The 18,126-nt window shown below is 40.0% G+C and overlaps 1 pseudogene; it reads right to left on the reverse strand.

The window, feature by feature from the left end:
• Nucleotides 1-2,943: 2,943 nt before the first annotated feature.
• Nucleotides 2,944-5,044, reverse strand: LOC148118839 (sentrin-specific protease 2 pseudogene; annotated as a pseudogene).
• Nucleotides 5,045-18,126: the final 13,082 nt, after the last annotated feature.

Here is an 18,126-nt window from a genome sequence, read left to right on the forward strand (position 1 = left end):
CCAGGAAACCATCTCCGCCCCTGAACAACTGACCAATTGACAAACTGAACCAACCAATCCCTGAGCAGGGAAACCAACCAATCACTCTCTGCCCTGGGGACACTCTGACCCTAAGAAGTCCTATATAAGCTTCTTTGCCTGTTCAGTTGGAGGCTGTCTTCTATAATGCTGGCACAGGCAGACACTATTCGGGACTCCTTCCCAAATAAATCTTTCTCAAAAGAGTCTTGGGTGATGATCTTCATTTGCCAATGCAGAATAGAAGAGCCTGGCTGGGATGTCCTTTAGGGGACTGAGCTGAAAAGCCTTGCTGAGACACTGAGCAAGGCTGAGCAGAACAGAAGAACCTTGCTGGGCATGCTCCCTAAAACGGGATGAGCAATGCTGAGCCGAAAAAGCAGCAACTTTTCTTTTGCTGGAGCTGGAGGAGATTGCCACATTTCTGCAGGGGGCTTTCCGTTTAGCAGAATGTTAGCAAAAGTAGTAACATTTTGGGCTGGAGAAGAAACTGGTAGTTCTGTTAGGATGTTCCCTTAGAGAAACAGAGCAGAGCTCAGCTGTAGCAGCTCTACAGGAGAAAAGTAAGATTGCTATATCCTGCTGGGACGCCATCCCCCACGGCACCTCAGCTTCAGGTAGCCTGACTTCCCAATAAGTCAGGACACCTTCCCTCTAGAGCTGGGCTGTCCTTTTGCAATTCCAGCCAACAGAGCTGTCCTGTTGCGACTCTACGCCTCCAGAGCTTCCCTATTGTGACTTTACCTCTCCAGAGCATGTCAGTAGTCATGGCAGTGGAGCAGGGACTGGGAGCTTACATATGATGAACAAGGCAGGCTAGTGGGGAGAGAAAGGGGTAGAGAAAGAGAAAGAGGGGGTGGGAGGAGAGAGTGCTAAGTGGGAATGGCATGGGTTTTTGAAACCTCAAAGGCCTTCCTCAGTGACACATCTCCAACAAGGCCACACCTCTTAATCCTTCCCAAATTATTCCACCAACTGGGGAGTGAGTATTCAAATACATGAGATTATGTGGGGATTCTCAGTCACCCCACCACAGTCTGGAACTGGATACTCAGTCCTGGTGAAAATTAAAGTCACATCATTTAATTTTCTATTGAGAGTATTTCTGTCAAATATCTAAAATAATGATTATGCTTTTATGCTAAGTTTCTAATTCAGGAAAGGATTATAATTGAATCATTTGGATAGGAGAAGATCCATCAATAACTCATAGGTCCATAGCTATATAAACTAGGTTGTAGAGTCAAATGGTATTATTTCTGCAATGGCTACAGTGCAGTTCTGTGATATGGAAGGACAAGGCTAGCAGACTGTTTGAAGAAGACAGGGCAAATAAAAACTTACTAGAAGAATAAGGAGATGGGTATATCAGTTACTTGTCTCTTGCTGTGCTAGAATAGCATTATAAAAACAACTTAAAGAAAACGTTTTATTTGGTCTATGGTTTTAGAGAGGCAGCTCCCATCATGACAGGGAAGTCATGGCAACAGACAAGGGAAGGCTGAGAGCAGGAGCAGGAAACCAGCTGACCACATTCTCCTTCATACCCTGGGATCAGACAGAGATAACAGGAAAGTGAGGAGACAATACACACTCAAAACCCTAGCCCACCAGTGACATACTTTTCCCACAAGGTTCTACCTTATGTATTTTTAGAAAGAGAATTTTTAAAATGTCTTGACTTATATACCCTTATTCATGAGCTTAAATTTGAGGGAAATTCTTCAGGATAAAAAAAACATTCAGAATGGCAATTTATAGTATACTTTTTATTTTACTTTTTAACAAATTTAAACTTTATTACATAAAAATTGCATGAACACAACTGTAACATAATGAACAGAAAAGTTAAATACAAGTTTATCACACACAAAAATGGATTATTGTATAATTGCAAATATCAGTGTTAAACATGAAATCCCCACTTCTACAAAAGGAATGGAATATAGCAATATTAATCTAACAAATTAAATGGAAAACATACTTTAAATCGAATAAAGCTTTTCAAATAACTCAACATAGCCCTAGAAAAGCTGAGGTTTGGATTCAATGAGACATGAGATAAAAATGGATATTTACCATTAAAGTTATTTCTAATCAACTTTCAAAACTAAAGTGTGTCTTCTTAATTCTGGAAAATTAAGTGTCTTTGAATAACTATAATTCTTGTCTTTACAGTCCTGGACAGGCAGACAACAGCTTGGCAATATCCTATGACTATACAGGTCTACATTAGTCCTTTACAGGCAGACAGTAGTTTGTCCACATCTTATGGTCACATATGTCTACAACCTAGGCAAGTCCAATAGAGTTTGATGGGTCAGAAAAAATTCAGTTTGTACAATTCATTTTTCTTTTTTGTGGTAATTCAAACTAAAAAAAATACGTAAAAACACACCGCAGCCTCAATTTAACTGAACCAACTCTAGCATTAGAGAAGCTAGTTCGACACTGCCTGCCTCCTCATGTTGATGTCCCTCCTGGTCTTCAGCAGAAATAGCACTGTAATGGGCATTCCTTTCAGGGATAAACAGTGCACACAAGGAATAGAGTTGTGAGTTACAGGATATTGGAAAATGACAATTGTCAAGGTTTGCAAATGAGTTTATGAAAACAAACCATCATGGGGGGACAAGAAGACAAAAAAAAAACAATTCATAAACCAAATCCAACATTGAAACAGTATTTTTGAACATGTGTTCTTATGAGGGTTGATCAGCAGTTCCTAAGCTTGCAGTGGTTACAGGCATCCTACAGGAGGCAGTGGGCAGTACTCCTCAACTTAGGACTACATTGAAGAGAGTGGGCTTTATATGTGTTGGACAGCTCAGTATCTGTTTTAAATATTTTTAACCCATCTTGAATGACATATGTAGAAGCATCGATGGAAATATGCAGGGTTCCACAGCAACCGGGAGGATGTTGTTACAGTAAGTGACTGTGCAGGATCTCCCATACCATCCTCTTCCTAAAGAGGGGCATGTGCTGCTGAGAAAAGGTGACAGGTTGGTCTCTAGAAATGTAATCTGCATATTTACAGGTAAACACACCACAGTCGCTCTTGTTCAGCTGTTGAGGAATCTCCGCTGATGTCATGCTGTATTGCTTCCAGTCCAAAGAGTCCAGCTCCATATTCCTTCGAGTCTTGCTCTCATTTTGTAAATATTGGAAGATGGTTTCAGAGATACTCTGCCCTGTGTGTCCCATTGAGTCATAATATATAATACTGTGGTTTTTTTTTTAGGTCGATTTCTATTAGACTCCAATGTACCTTCTGGTGAATAGGCACTAAAATAATTTCCTTTTCAAATAGATTTATTCCTCTAGTCCATCTTTTAACAGCACTGTAGCTGCCATGTTTTAGCTTAGGGTAGAAAACACTAGGAAAAATTACACTGGAGCTGGAGTTAGTGATGTGTGGGTTTTTGGTGGGTGCAGGCATCTTAATGCCAGTCACTATGATTGTACAACAAACACTTAAAAACGGATTGTCTCTGTCTTCTTGAGCTGCTCTTTCATCTACTTTCAAAAGTACAGAGTTTTTTTTTTTTTTACAAATGTGTGAGCAAAAAAGTCAAGACACATATCGTTTGCTGCTCACACTTAAATGTGACTATAAGTCCTAGTCTCTGGCCTCCATCTTTTGAAGCCCTGCCCCCGAGCCTGCCAAATCTTGACCCCTCCCCTGAAAAGTGTCCAAGCAGCCCACCAAAATGTTGACCCCTCTCCTGGAGGAGAGTATTGGCAGCCTGCCAAATCTTGACCACTCCCCCAGTCTATTTAAACTGCTTCCTGGAAAGTCCCTTCCACTTTGGGGGCTTCCTGGTTCCCCTAGGGGCCACTTGAGAGCTCAGGAATCCCATTAAAATCTGGATACCCTTTAAATCAGCTTGTTTCTAATTTGGCTTGATTGGTGGTTTTGCTTCGGCAAAGAGCTTATGTTAGGAAATATTCCTAACATCTGGAGGTTCCACCAAGATAGGGTGGCCTTTCCCCGTGGCCTAAGACCAAGTTCTAAAGTGCCCTAGTCCACAGCCCAAACTATCCATGCCAGGCTAAAACCAGCTTCCAGACTATAGCCCTTTTTTTCTTGTCTATGCAATAGGGTTTTGGGGAACCCATTTGTACTTACTTTTGTCGATTATGGGACTCTTGTGGAAGATGTGGGCCCATGCCAAGAGTCCAATCTTAGCAGCTAGGCCAGGCCTACCTGAGGTGAATTTTGTTTATTTTAGGGATGCCTAGTATTCAGTTTTCACAACCCCATTGAGTCCTAAGAGCTATTTTGGTGGATATGCTGTAATAGACTTAGGCCATGCAGCTGGGCATAGACTTTAAAATGGACACTTGCAGTTCTAAACCAGATCCGCTGTCACCCCTGGGGTGCCTCTTATAAAATCTTTATAAATTGGGGCTGTCTGATACAATCTGTCCCAAACTGCTAATTTCCCTATGCACTAAGATTTGGCCTCAATACCATCTTGACAATGGGATGCATTGGTCACCAGAAGGAAGCCTTGAGCTTACCATCCTCCGGGATCTAGAAAATTTTTGTTGCTATAGGGACAAATGGGCAGAACTTACATATGTCTATGATTTTGGGACTCTGTACTCTCACCCTTCCCTCAGTAGCCAGTGTCTTGCAACACTTAAAAATTCCTGGTCATCTGGGAACTGGGACCCCAACAATTCCAGCTGGATCATGCAGCCAGAGGCACTGGTCCCTTCCCCACTCCCTCAAACCCACACTACCCACCACCCTCTTGTAGAACAACATTCTTTTTTCCTGTCCTCTCCTATCCCCTTCCTTGCCAATCTGGAAGTTCAAGGTCAACTTCCACCTTACCCACCTTCCTCCCCTCTCCCCCATCCTACCTCATCTTCCCACCCTTGGACCCCCTCTGTACACTGGGATAGCCCCTCCCAATCTTCCCCAGTATCCTCCCATACCAGATCCCACCATAACTCCGCCCTTCTCTGTCCGCTCCAGGAAGTGGCCAGAGCAGATGGCATTATGAAAGTTCATGTTCCCTTTTCTCTTCCAGATCTCTCTCAGAAAAGCAGCTAGGTTCCTTTTCTGCTAATCCTTCTGCTTATACTAAATAGTTTCATTACAGGGTATGGAAATGGTTTCAGAAAAAAGTAGTTAATTTTAAAAATCCAACCATTTAAGCTCAGGCCGTAGTAGCTGCCCTAAGGCCATGGGAAGGGTGACAAGGGAAGCCAACCACAAGGCTCTACCCTGCTGGAGCAACCTGGACACTGGAAATCACAACGCCCCCATGTGGGCTTGTCTTCTATGCCACACCATGAAGGTCTGGTCTTACCAACATGAACACGTGAAACTGTGGCAGCCTTCGAGCTTCTCAGCTTTGCAGAGGATTGGCACTGCCAAGACTTGGTATATCCCATAACCCTATCCAAGCCTAGGGTAAAGCTGCAGGTCGAAGGTAAGTCCATTACTTTTCTTTTGAACACGGAGCTACCTATTCTGCTCTAACATCTCACTCAGGCCCTACATTCCTCTCACCAATTTCAGTTATGGGGGTAGACGGGACCCATTCCTCCCCACTTAAAACTTTGCCACTGCCCTACATTCTTGCAGGACAATTTTTCTCTCATTCTTTCTTAGTGATAGCTTTTTTCCCAGCACTTTTACTGGGTTGAAGTATCCTTAGCTAACTCCTAGGTTTCTCGAACTTTGATGGACAGGACCTCAGATGAAACCCGCCTTCTCACCTCTAGGAACAGATGCCTGGCGTCTTCAGGATGACAGTACACAGGATGCCTTTCCAGCTACACCTCTCGCTGAGCATGGCCCACCAACACCCAGATCCCCCCTTCCCCACATTGCTTCATACCCACAGGAAGTATCCAGACTTGAGTCAACACCCCCTTTTCCAAAGAGAGTCTATTAGTCAAAATATCACCTCAACTTCCTGTCACTCCTTATGCAGTCTGGAATGTAAGTCCCGATCTCTGGCCTCCATTTTTTCCATCAGTGTCCTTGGTTTATGGCTAGTATCCACTTATGAGTGAGTACATACCATATTTTGGGGTCTGGGTTACCTCACTCAGGATAGTGTTTTCTAAATTCCATCCATTTGCATGCAAAATTCAAAACGTCATTTTTTTTTAACCACTGAGTAGGACTCACTCTAATATGTAAATGTGCCACACTTTCTTTATCCATTTTTCAGTTGAGGGGCATGTAGGCTGTTTCCAGGTTCTGGCTGTTACAAAGAATGCTGCTATAAACATAGTTAAACAAATACTTTTGTAGTATGATTGAGTATCTTTTGGGTATATTTCCAAGAGTGGTATTGCTGGATCCTGAGGTAGGTTGATTCCCAATTTTCTGAGAAACTGCCATACTGATTTCCAAAGTGGTTGCACAGGTTTGCATTTTCACCAGCAAAAGATGAGAGTTCCTCTTACTCCACATCCTCTCCAGCATAAGCTATCATTGGTGTTTTTGATCTTAGACATTCTGACAGGTATAAGATGATATCTCAGAGTTGTTTTGATTTGCATTTCCCTGATAGCTAAGGAAGTTGAACATTTCCTTAAGCATCTTTTGGCCATTTGAAATTCTTCTGTTGAGAACTCTGTTTAGTTAAATACCCCATTTTTAAATTGGGTTATTTAGAATTTTAATGTCTAACTTCTTGAATTCTTTATATATTTTGGAGATCAGTCCTTTGTCTGATGTAGGGTTGGTGAATATCTTTTACCATTCAGTAGGCTGCCTTTTTGTCTTATTGACACGGTCCTTTGCTTTACAGAAGCTTCTCAGTTTCAGGAAGTCCCATTTATTTATTGGTGCATTCATTGTCTGTGCTACTGGAGTTATATTTAGGAAGTGGCCTCCTGTGCCCTTGCATTGAAGGCTACTTCCCACTTTCTCTTCTATTAGGTTCAGTGTGGTCAGATTTTTATTGAGGTCTTTAATCCATTTGGACTTCAGTTTTGTGCATGGCAATAAATATTGATCTATTTTCATTCTTCTACAGATTGACATCCAGTTATGCCAGCACCATTTGTTGAAGATGTTTTCTTTTTTATCCATTGTATAATTTTAGATTCTTTGTCAAAAATCAGGTGTTCATAGGTATGTGGATTAATATTCGGGTCTTCAATTCAATTCCAAAGATCAATGTCTCTGTTTTTATGACAATACCAAGCTGTTTTGGTTACTGTAGCTCTGTAATAGTTTAATGTCAGGGATGGTGATGCCTCCAGAAGTTTCTTTATTGTATAGGATTGTTTTCACTACCCTGGTTTTTGCTGTTGTTTTTTCATATGAAGTTGATTATTGTTATTTCAAGGTCTGTGAAGAATTGTGTTGGGATTTTGATAGGGATTGCATTGAATCTCTAGATTGATTTTGGTAGGATTGCTATTTTTCCTACGTTGATTCTTCCTATCCAAGAGCATGGAATATCTTTCCATTTTCTGATGTCTTCTTCAATTTTGTCCTTCAAAGACTTATCAAATAGGTCTTTTACTTCCTTGGTTAGTGTTACACCAAGATATTTTATGTTATTTGTGGCTATTGTAAAAGGTGATGTTTCTCTGATTTTCCTTTCAGCCTCTTTGTCTTTTGTATATAGGAGGGCTACCTATTTCTTTTGAGTTGATCTTGCATCCTGCTACATCCCTGATCAGCTGTAGTAGTTCTCTGGTAGAGTTTTGGGGGTCACTTATGTACACTATCATGTCATCTGCAAATAACAAAAGTTCGACTTCTTTTTTTCCAATTTGAATCCCCTTGATCTCCTTATGTTGTATTATTGCTATTGCTAAATCTTAAAGAATTATGTTGAAGAGATATGGAGAGAGTGTGCAACTGTGTCTTGTTCCTGATTTTAGTGGAATCGCTTTGAGTTTCTCTCTAATTTGATGTTGGCTGTCGGCTTGCTGTATATTGCCTTTATTATATTTAAATATGATCCTTGTTCCCTAATCTCCCCAAAACCTTTATCATGAGGGGTGTTGGATTTTGCCAAATGCTTTTTCAGCATCTAATGAAATGATCATATAGATTTTTTCTTTCCTTTTATTTATATGATAGATTACATTGACAGATTATTATATGTTGAAATAGCCCTGCTTCTCTGGGATAAAGCGTACTTGATTATGATGTATGATATTTTTGATGTGTTCTTGGATTTGTTTTGCCAGTATTTTATTGAGAATTTTTGCATCCATGTTTATGAGTGAGATTGGTCTGTAATTTTCTTTCTTGGTTGAGTCTTTATGCAGTTTTGGTGTTATGATAACTGTAGCCTCATAAAAAAGAGTTTGGCAATGACCCTTCTGTTTCTACTATGTGGACCATTTTGAGGAGCATAGGGGTTAGCTTTTCTTGAAAGTTCTGGTAGAATTCTAGAACTAAAACCATCCAGTGCTGGGCTTTATTTATTTATTTATTTATTTATTTATTTATTTATTTATTGTGAGGTTTTTAATGACAGCTTCTATTTCCTCATGGCTTATAGGTCTATTTAAATTGCTCACCTGGTCTTGATTTAATTTTGGTATATGGTATTTATCTGAAAAACTGCCCATTTCTCTTATATTTTCCAATTTTGTGGAGTACAGGTTTATGTAGTAAGACCTATTGATTCTCTGAATTTCCTCAGTGTCTGTTGTTATGTGCCCCTTTTCATTTCTGATTTTGTTAATTTGGATGTTCTCTCTCTTCCATTTGATTAGTTTGGATAAGGGTTTGTTAATCTTGTTGATTTTCTCAAAGAAACAGCTCTTTATTTCATTGATTATTTGGATTGTTTTCTGTTTGTCTATTTTGTTGATTTCAGCCCTCAGTTTGATTATTTCCTGTCTTCCATTCCTCCTGGGTGAGTCTGCTTCTTTTTTTTTTTTTCTAAAGCTTTCAGGTGTGCTATTAAGTCACTAATGTAAGCTTTCTCCATTTTCTTTATGAGGGCACTTAGTGCTATAAACTTTCCTCTTAGCACTGCTTTCAAAGTGTCCCATAGGTGCCTCTCCCAATTCCCTCAGCTTTTCTAGTCAGTCAGCAGGGAGTATTCCTGTGGCTAAGCTTTATCCAAATTCACCCAACACCCACACTTGCCTGTTTGCCTGTGAGCTCAGTGGGAACCTGGAACACAGATTGCTCCAATACTGAGAGGAGCTGGGAGGTAAGTCAACAGCCACAGCGTTGGACAGCTGGACACCCCACTCTCTGGAACCTCCCCAGTGGGACAAAACTCAGGGCCCCCTCCCCAACTCCCTTGGCTTTTTTAGCCATCCAGCAGGGAGTATTACTGTGGCTGGACTATCCCCCAACCCATCTTGCTCCCACACCCGCTTTTTCACCTGCAATCTCAGTGGAACCCTGGAATTCAGATTGCTCCAATAGTGAGGGGACCTGGGAGCTTGCCCCAATCCTGAGGGGACCTAAGAGACAACCACAGCAAGGATTGGACCAAGACGCCAAGACACTGCTGGACTCATTTGAAAGAAGAGATGGGTAGGCATCAATGCAAGAATTCCTCCAACATCCTAAAAAGCAACATGGTAACACCAGAACCCAGTGGAGACACAAAAGGAAGACTTGATCATCCTAACCCAGAAGCAGTAGAAGAAAGCGACTTTAAATGTAGCTTTGTGAAAATGATGGAGACCTTTAAAGAGGAAGTGAAAAGCTCCCTTAAAGAAATGGAAGAGAAGACAAACAAAAAGTTGGAAGAAATTAATAAATCCCTCAAAGAAACCTAAGAAAACCAAGAAAAAACAATCAAACAGGTGAAGGAAACAGTTCAAGACTTGAAGACTGAAATGGAGGCAATAAAGAAAACACAAACCTGTTGATTTTTTTCAACATCTAATGAGATGATCATATAATTTTTTTTCTTTCAGTTTATTTATATGGTGAACTACATTGATAGATTTTCATATGTTGAGCCATCCCTGCATCTGTGGAATGAAACCCACTTGCTCTTGATGGGTGATTTTTTTTTGATGTGTTCTTGGATTTGGTTTGTCAGTATTTTATTGAGAATTTTTGCATCTATGTTCATGAGTGAGACTGGTCTGTGGTTTTCTTTCTTGGTTGAGTCTTTGTGTGGTTTTGGAATCAGGGTATATGCAGCCTCTTTAAAAAGAGTTTGGCAATGTTCCTTTTGTTTCTATTATGTGGAAAAGTTTGAGGAGTATAGGTATTAACTCTTCTTTGAAGTTCTGGTAGAATTCTGCACTGATACCACCTGTTCTGTGCTTTTTTGGGTTGGGAGGGTTTTGATTACTGCCTCTATTTCCTTGCAGGCTATAGGTCTATTTAAATTGCTCACCTGGTCTTGATTTGATTTTGGTATATTGTACCTATCCAGAAAACTGTCCATTTCTTTTACATTTTTCAATTTGTGGAGTACAGGTTTTCAAAATATGGCCTGATGATCCTCTCTATTTCCTCCATGTCTATTGTTATATCCCCCTTTTCATTTCTGATTTTGTGAATTTGGATGCTCTCTTTCTGTTTTTTTTTTTGATTAGTTTGGATAAGGGTTTGCCAATCTTGATTTTCTCAAAGAACCAGCTCTTTGTTTCATTGATCCTTTGTATTGTTTTCTTTGTTTCTATTTTATTGATTTCAGTCCTGAATTTGATTATTTCCTGTCATCTACTCCTCCTGGGTAAGTCTACTTTTTGTTCTAGAGCTTTCAGGTGTGCTGTTAAGTCACTAATGTGAGCTTTCTTCAATTTCTTTATGTAGGTACTCAGTACTATGAAGTTCCTCTTAACACTGCTTTCATGGTGTCCCATAAGTTTGGGTATGTTGTGTCTTCATTTTAGTTGAATTCTAGGAAGTCTTTAATTTCTTTTTTATTTCTTGCTTGACCCAGAGGTGGTTCAATAGAGCACTGTTCAATTTCCAACAGTTTGTAGGCTTTCTGCAATTAGCGTTGTTGTTAAATTGTAACTTTGAACCATGGTGATATGATAAGATACAGGGGGTTACTCCAGTTCTTTTGTTTCTATTAAGGTTTTCTTTGTTTCCAAGTATGTGGTCAGTTATAGAGTTCCATTAGGTGTTGAGAAGAAGGTATATTCCATTGTGTTTGGGTCGAATGTTCTGTAGATGTCTGCTAAGTCTATTTGAGTCAAAACATCTGTTTGTTGTCTTATTTTTCTGTTAAATTTCTGTTTGGTTGACCTGTCCATTGGGGAAAATGGGGTGTTGAAATCTCTTACTATTAGTGTATGGAGTTTGATATGTGATTTAAGCTTTAGTAATATTTCTTTCACATATGTGGGTGCTCTTTTATTTGGGGCATAGATGTTCAGGATTGAGACTTCATCTTTATGGATTGGTCCTGTTATGGGTATCAAGTATCCTTCTCCATTTCTTCTGATTGATTTTACTTTAAAGTCTATTTTGTTAGATATTAGGATAGCTACACCTGCTTGTTTCTTAGGTTCATTTACTTGGAAAACCTTTTCCCAACCCTTTTCTCTGAGGTAATGTCTATCTTTGAGGTTGCCGTATGTTTCTTATATACAGCAGAAGGATGGATCCTATTTTCATGTCCATTCTCTTAGCCTGTGTTTTTTTTTGTAGGTGAATTGAGTTCATTGATGTGAAGAGCTATTAATGACCAGTGATTTTTAGTTCCTGTTTTTTTTTTTTGGTGGTAGTGTTTGTGTGTTTTTCCTCTATGCTTTTGTGGGTACAGTTAGCTTCTGTGGTTTGGAATTTTCCTTCTGGTACTTTCTGTAGGGCTGGATTTGTGGATAGATATTTTTAAAATATGCTTTTGTCATGGAATATCTTCTTTTCTCCATTGATGGTGATTGAAAGTTTCATTTCGTATAGTAGTCTGGGCTTGCATATATGGTCTCTTAGTGTCTGCAGCACATCTATCTAGGACTTTCTGTCTTTCTTGATTTCCATTGAGAAGTCAGGTGTAATTCTGATAGGTCTGCCTTTATATGTTACTTGACAATTTCCTTTGCAATTCTTAGTATTCTTTCTTTATTCTGTGTGCTTTGAATTTTGATTATTATATGGTGAGGGGATATATATATATATATGTGTGCCCTAAGCTTCTTGCACCATCATAGGGATATCCTTCTTTAGGTTGGGAAAGTTTTCTTCTATGATTTTGTTGAATATATTTTCTGTGCCTTTGAACTAGAATTCTTCTCCTTCTTTTATCGCTATTATTCTTAGGTTTGGTCTTTTTATGGAGTCCCAGATTTTCTGAATGTTTTGTGTTAAGAATTTGTTGGCTTTAATGTTTTCTTTGACCAATGAATCTATTTCCTCTAGAGTATCTTTAACACCTGAGATTCTCTCTTCCATCTCTTGTATTCTGTTGGTTATGCTTGCCTCTGTAGTTTCTGTTTGTTTACCCAGATTTTCCACATCCAGAATTCTTTTGGTTTCTTTATTGCCTCTAGTTCAGTCTTCAAGTCTTGAACTGTTTGCTTCACCCATTTGACAGGTTTTTTTCTTGATTTTCTTGGGTTTCTTTGAGAAATTTATTATTTTTTTCTATTTTTTGTTTGTCTTTTCTTCCATTTCTTTAAGGGATTTTTTCATTTCTTCTTTAAAGATCTCCATCATCCTCATAAAGTTACATTTAAAATTGCTTTCTTCTGCTTCTTCTGGGTTAAAATGATCAAGTCTTCCTATTTTAAGATCACTGAGTTCTGGTGTTACCATGTTGCTTTTTAAGTTGTTGGATGAATTTTTGCATTGGTGCCTACCTATCTCTTCCTTCAGTTGGTGCTGGCAGTATCTTTGCCTCTTGGTCCAATCCTTGCAGTGGCTGTCTGTGTCTTTGAGAACTGTTCTTGGTCTGTTCTGCAATGTCAATGTCTGTGTCTCATGGAGCCACTGAGATCTCTCTTGGTCCTCTCTCTTGGCCTGCTCTCTTGGTTTGCTATCTTGGTCCACTCTGTACAGTCACAGTGTGCTTCAGAGTTTCTTTCTTGGCCCTCTCTCTTGGTCCTCTCTGTGTAGTTGCATATTGTGTTTCAGCATTCCTCTGAGGGTTGCAGGGAGTGGGGATGGGATAGGAGGATTTTGGGGTGGAGTGAAACTTGTAACTTTCAGAGTCTGATGGATGGGATTGGGGATTGGAGCAGCCTACATGCAGGGAACTCACCTGCTGCCTGCCTAGAGAAGCCAAGGCTGGTGGGGAAGGGTCCCGGGGTTTTGCCCTAATATTGAGGGCCTAGAAAGTGGGTTGTCCTGCCATGTGGGTAGTCACTCACCTCTTGGTCCTTTCTGTGTAGTAGCAGGCTGTGTTTCAGAGTTCTGCTGAGGTTGCAGGAGAATAGGAGGGTTTGAGGATAGAGTGAGACTTATAGCTTGCAGGGTCCAAAGGATAGGATGGGGTATTCAGAAATATTATTCTAGTGGAATAATCCAGACCTGAAAGGATAAATATTGTGTAAATGCCCTAATGAAATTTCCAGATGCAAAAATTAATAGAGACTGAAAGTAGAGATGGCCAAAGGTAAAGTAGACAGGAAAGGTAGGAAAAATTATTAATTAGCTGTATAAAATTTTTTTTCTAGGCACAAAAATGTAACTAATTTTAATAATTGACCACCAGAAACAGATCCGCTGCTTATATCTTTTTTCATTAGTTCAGACATCATTTTATTTCATGTATCAATTATATTTTATGTTTTAGAATTGTATTTTGTTTTTATTACCTTCAAATTCTGAGAAAAAATGGTAAGGTTTTTTATTTGAAAAAGAGAGATTGCCATACTTTACAAATGCCATAAATGTACTATTAAAATTCTATAACTTTAATTCTTACAACCTCTCAGGATTACCTGACAGTACTATCTTCATTTACTGAAGATGAACTGAGGCATAGAAAAGGTTGAGACGTAGCTGGAACCAGGAATCCTGGCTGCAGAGCCATTGGGACTGAACACAGTCATGCCTCCACATGATGCTCTTTATTCTGGTACATTCATTGTCTTCATCCCCATTCCTTTCTTAGCACATGGTAATCTCTGGCTGTACTAACTGTGGTACGTGCTCTTCTGTCTGTTCCCAAGAACATATCCGGAGCCCATCATGGTTGTAGCTAGCAGGAAGGTGAGAATTGTTTCTGGAGTTGGTCAAACAGAGAGAGCACTGCCATGGAGCCAGTCAAGGCCCATCTGCAGAAGAACTTCCCTGATCCTGAGAAGAAACCAAACATGTGTGCACACTCAAAAACTTTGATTGAATTTTAAAACTAATTTGATTAAGATTTTCTATTCGGATCCTTCTTCTTCATGTTTTCTGTGTCAGTTAGAATGGAGTTGCCAGGGTGTGTTTGTGATCTAAGCATCGGGTGATTTAGAAGCATCTTTTATTCAACTCTGGAAAGCATCTGTGTTGCTTGTAATCTCACTCTACAGTAAGGTATTTAGTCATCCTATGACAAGAGTCATTTCCAGGAGAGTTTAAGAACAACAGTGAGTTAGTTATGCTAGAGGATTGTGTAGGAGCCATTGAATGAGGAGGAATTTGTCACATGGCATTTCGAGAAGATGTTTTAGTTTTGATTTTATTTTATTCTTTGCGATTTGAAATGAATAGCAACCAAGTTGATAAAGGCAATGTAATTCTAAAATAACTTGATCAATGGTGTCTAAGTCAAAGAAAATATTGAAACAGTCTTTGCATAGCTAACTACAAGTGACTGTGGTTATAGAATTTGCACAGGAAACAAAGTTTGAAAGCGCAAAGAACTGAAATTCCAGTTGAACATGGCAGATGAAGGCACACAGTTTCTTTCCTTCTTTCTTTTTTACACTTTCTATAAAAAATATAGACATTACCTCAATGAATAAAGTACTTGCTGGCCCAGCTCTACAACCCATGTAAAAATCTATGTGATGATATACAATACCAGTCCTGTGGCTCACTGGCCAAACAGTGTAGCAAAAATGATGAACTTCTGGTTCAGTGATCAAAATTAAAATGGCGAAGAGATTGAGGAAAGACATCCCAATGTCAAACTCCAACTTCATTATGCACTCACAAGAGTGAACACACTTAAATACACACATGTACAAATGTCTACTATGTGTTCATGCATGCACACATACATACTTCCATAGGACACACCTACATCACACACATCTTTTTATTACACTTGCAGACCCTTACATCAACATATTCCTACACCACAGATACCTTTATACCACAGACAATCCTACACTACACACACATATACACACATCCCTACATCACACACACTCTTACACTATACAAACACCTATACCACACACACACACACACACACACACACACACACTCACACACCTACATCATACATACTCATATTCCCCCCACATTCCTACGTCACACCTTCCATCACACCATCCCAGGCCTGTTTGGACTAGTTCCTTTTAACTTGTTCTACTGTTAAGCAAAAAATTAAGACATACTAACATGCAAAAGACAGAAAACAACGAATAAACACGTAGTTTTAAGATACACAGCAAGTGTCAGCACCAGATATGCCAGTACTGCAGTCAAGAAGAGCCAGCTCCTAGACCATGCAGGAGTTGGCACACTAAGATTTTCTCTGAGGAGCTTGGAGAAAGAAAGACACTCCTATTCTGATGGTTTCTCTCTATTTATTCATGTTGAATTCCAGTTCTCCTTTTTCTTCACAGCTTTTAATACCCACAAGATCTTTCAGGCATTCCATTTGAAAGTCACATTCCATTTCTTAAGTAAATGATAAAAACAGAGTCATTTTGACAATTCACATGAAATAAATCTAAATAACTTGTCACAGAACAAGAAAGGAACATTTTCTCCTTAGCCAACTCCCTAATTGGTGGGCTGTAACTTGCAGCTGCAAAGAAAGAACAGTCACTTTATTATCTATCTAGAGAGGTAGTCCCGACAAAGGATTGCAAAGGAGCTGTAAAATTAAACTACTGAACAGTCTAAGAAAAATAAGGAAATTTTGTACTATCTTCTATACTTCTGAGTATAATAAAAACATTTTAAACTAACATGTTGTGGTTAGCGGTCATAGAAGCCAAGCTTACTCTTGACTGAGAGCACCCTATTTGGTGTGTCATAAATTCTTTAGCTTGAGCCCAGGGTCCTGAAAATTTCTTAGTATCAGTTTCTTCAGCACTTTCCAAGACAGTGCTTTAAATCTCAAAATATACTTTCTGCCCTGTGTGTAACTGTTGACTCTGAAAACAAACAAACAAAAACTTGTAACTCTTTCTAGGGGTTATGAAGTCAGATTATTTTTTGTTGCTTTGGCCAGTTAGAAAATCTTTCTCTGTGGTGTGTCTGAACAAAACTAATTTTGTTTCTAGACTGCGATTAATTGCTCCCTGTCACCTACGAACTTTCATAAAAAACAGTTCATTGACTGAACTTTGAGTGTTCAAGTTACATACCTGTATCATAAAACTGAGGTTAGGAATTTGTGTAGAGAGTTAATCACAGTCTGTTCTAGGTTATCATCCAGACCTTTCAACAGAACCTGGTAGAGCCATTAGGTTGCTTAGCAAGGCACCTGGTCTAATCTAAAGCTACTTTGAAGCCTTATATCAGCTAATAGTACAGCTATCTTGGCAGATGAGGAAATTCAACTTTTTTCCTATGTCAAACTGAGTTGCGATCTACAATGGGTCCTAGGGGGAGCTTATAATCCCTGACTTGTATAGCATTTTATTTTATTTATTTTTATTTATCAAAACTCTGTATAAGCTAACATCATTGATATCAATTAGACAATACAGCTTAAGGAGGGGTCTTCTTCTAGACAATCCAGAGATAAAAATGCCCAGTAGATCAGGATGTAATTATGAGATAAACACACTATGATAAGGAATGGGGGGGATTCCTCATAGCAACCAGGGGAAAATCGCAGAAGCACATGTGAAGTTACAGACAGAAGCAAAAGATACTGGAGTCTGTAGCCTTAACAAGGCTTTGCATCAGAAAGTTTCCTCCTAGTGGGCTGACACCTTGAATATCAGTTGCCATCTGTTGTTCTTATGTCATGGCTTCTCGCATGCCAGGCAATAATTCAAGACAACAGGGTCAATATACTAATTCCAAGGGATAAAATAGAACAGAGACTCATGCACACAGAAAGAGAGCTGAAACTTCTAAGACCCTTTTCCTGCAGAGCTAGAAAATGTACCAGAAAATGAAAAGAACCTTGACTGGCTTTTTAGTAGACTGGATACAACTGAAAAAATATTGTAATTGTGAAGTATATCGATAAAAAAATATTCAACACTATGAAGCAATGGGTAAAGACTAAAAAGCAAGATGGAGTAATGCCAGATTGAGTGGAACAAAGAGACCCACATGCTGACCCTGGCGGTCTGCCTGGTCTCTGAGGAGAAAACACGGCCCACCTGGTGCCTTAAGGTGCCTGACAAGATGGGTACTACTATGGTGAGCAAATATATGCTGTGGTATAGGAGAGAGAGAGGGAGAGACAGAGTAGTCCATGTCCTGTGGACAGAGGCAGATCCGGAGAGGAGAAAGTGGTGAGATACCGGCTGAGGTCGGCGGCTTCATTGCCAGTCAGGGCCACGGTGATATCTGCTGATGCTGTCCTGGCTGCTACTGGGGCTCAGGTCTGTGTTCATGGATTTGATGGGCCTGGGTTGATGTCTCTGTCCCCTGACACCACTGGAGGCTGAGCGAATAGGGCTATACAGAGTTGGCCCCACCTCATCACTGGCTCCAACACCAGGGAGAAGTGGTCCTACCCCTTACCATACACAGCACTCAGGAGAGAGGATCTTCCACCTCACCTGGGCAGCACAGTAGAGCTGACCCTGTTTGCAGGGGCATGAGCGAGCTGGCCGCATGGGTGTGAAAATGGGAGAGAAGGTCGTGCTTACCATGTGGTGAGGGAAAGATGCCTCCCCTTGGCACTCACCACCTGCAGCAGATGGGGAACCTGACCCAACCCCTCACCAGCTGCGGCACTCTTGAGAACAGGCCTATACTTCAGCTGGGCACCTTAGTAGAGTTGACCCTTTAGAGAGGGAATCAGGTGAGCCAGCCCTGAAGCTCATACCGCCTCCTTCATCTGCGGTGTGGCAGTGGATGCCCTCTCCCCTTCCCCT

Source organism: Myodes glareolus, chromosome 20 (assembly GCF_982192425.1).
Source record: "Myodes glareolus chromosome 20, mMyoGla1.1, whole genome shotgun sequence".
Lineage (NCBI taxonomy): Eukaryota > Metazoa > Chordata > Mammalia > Rodentia > Cricetidae > Myodes > Myodes glareolus.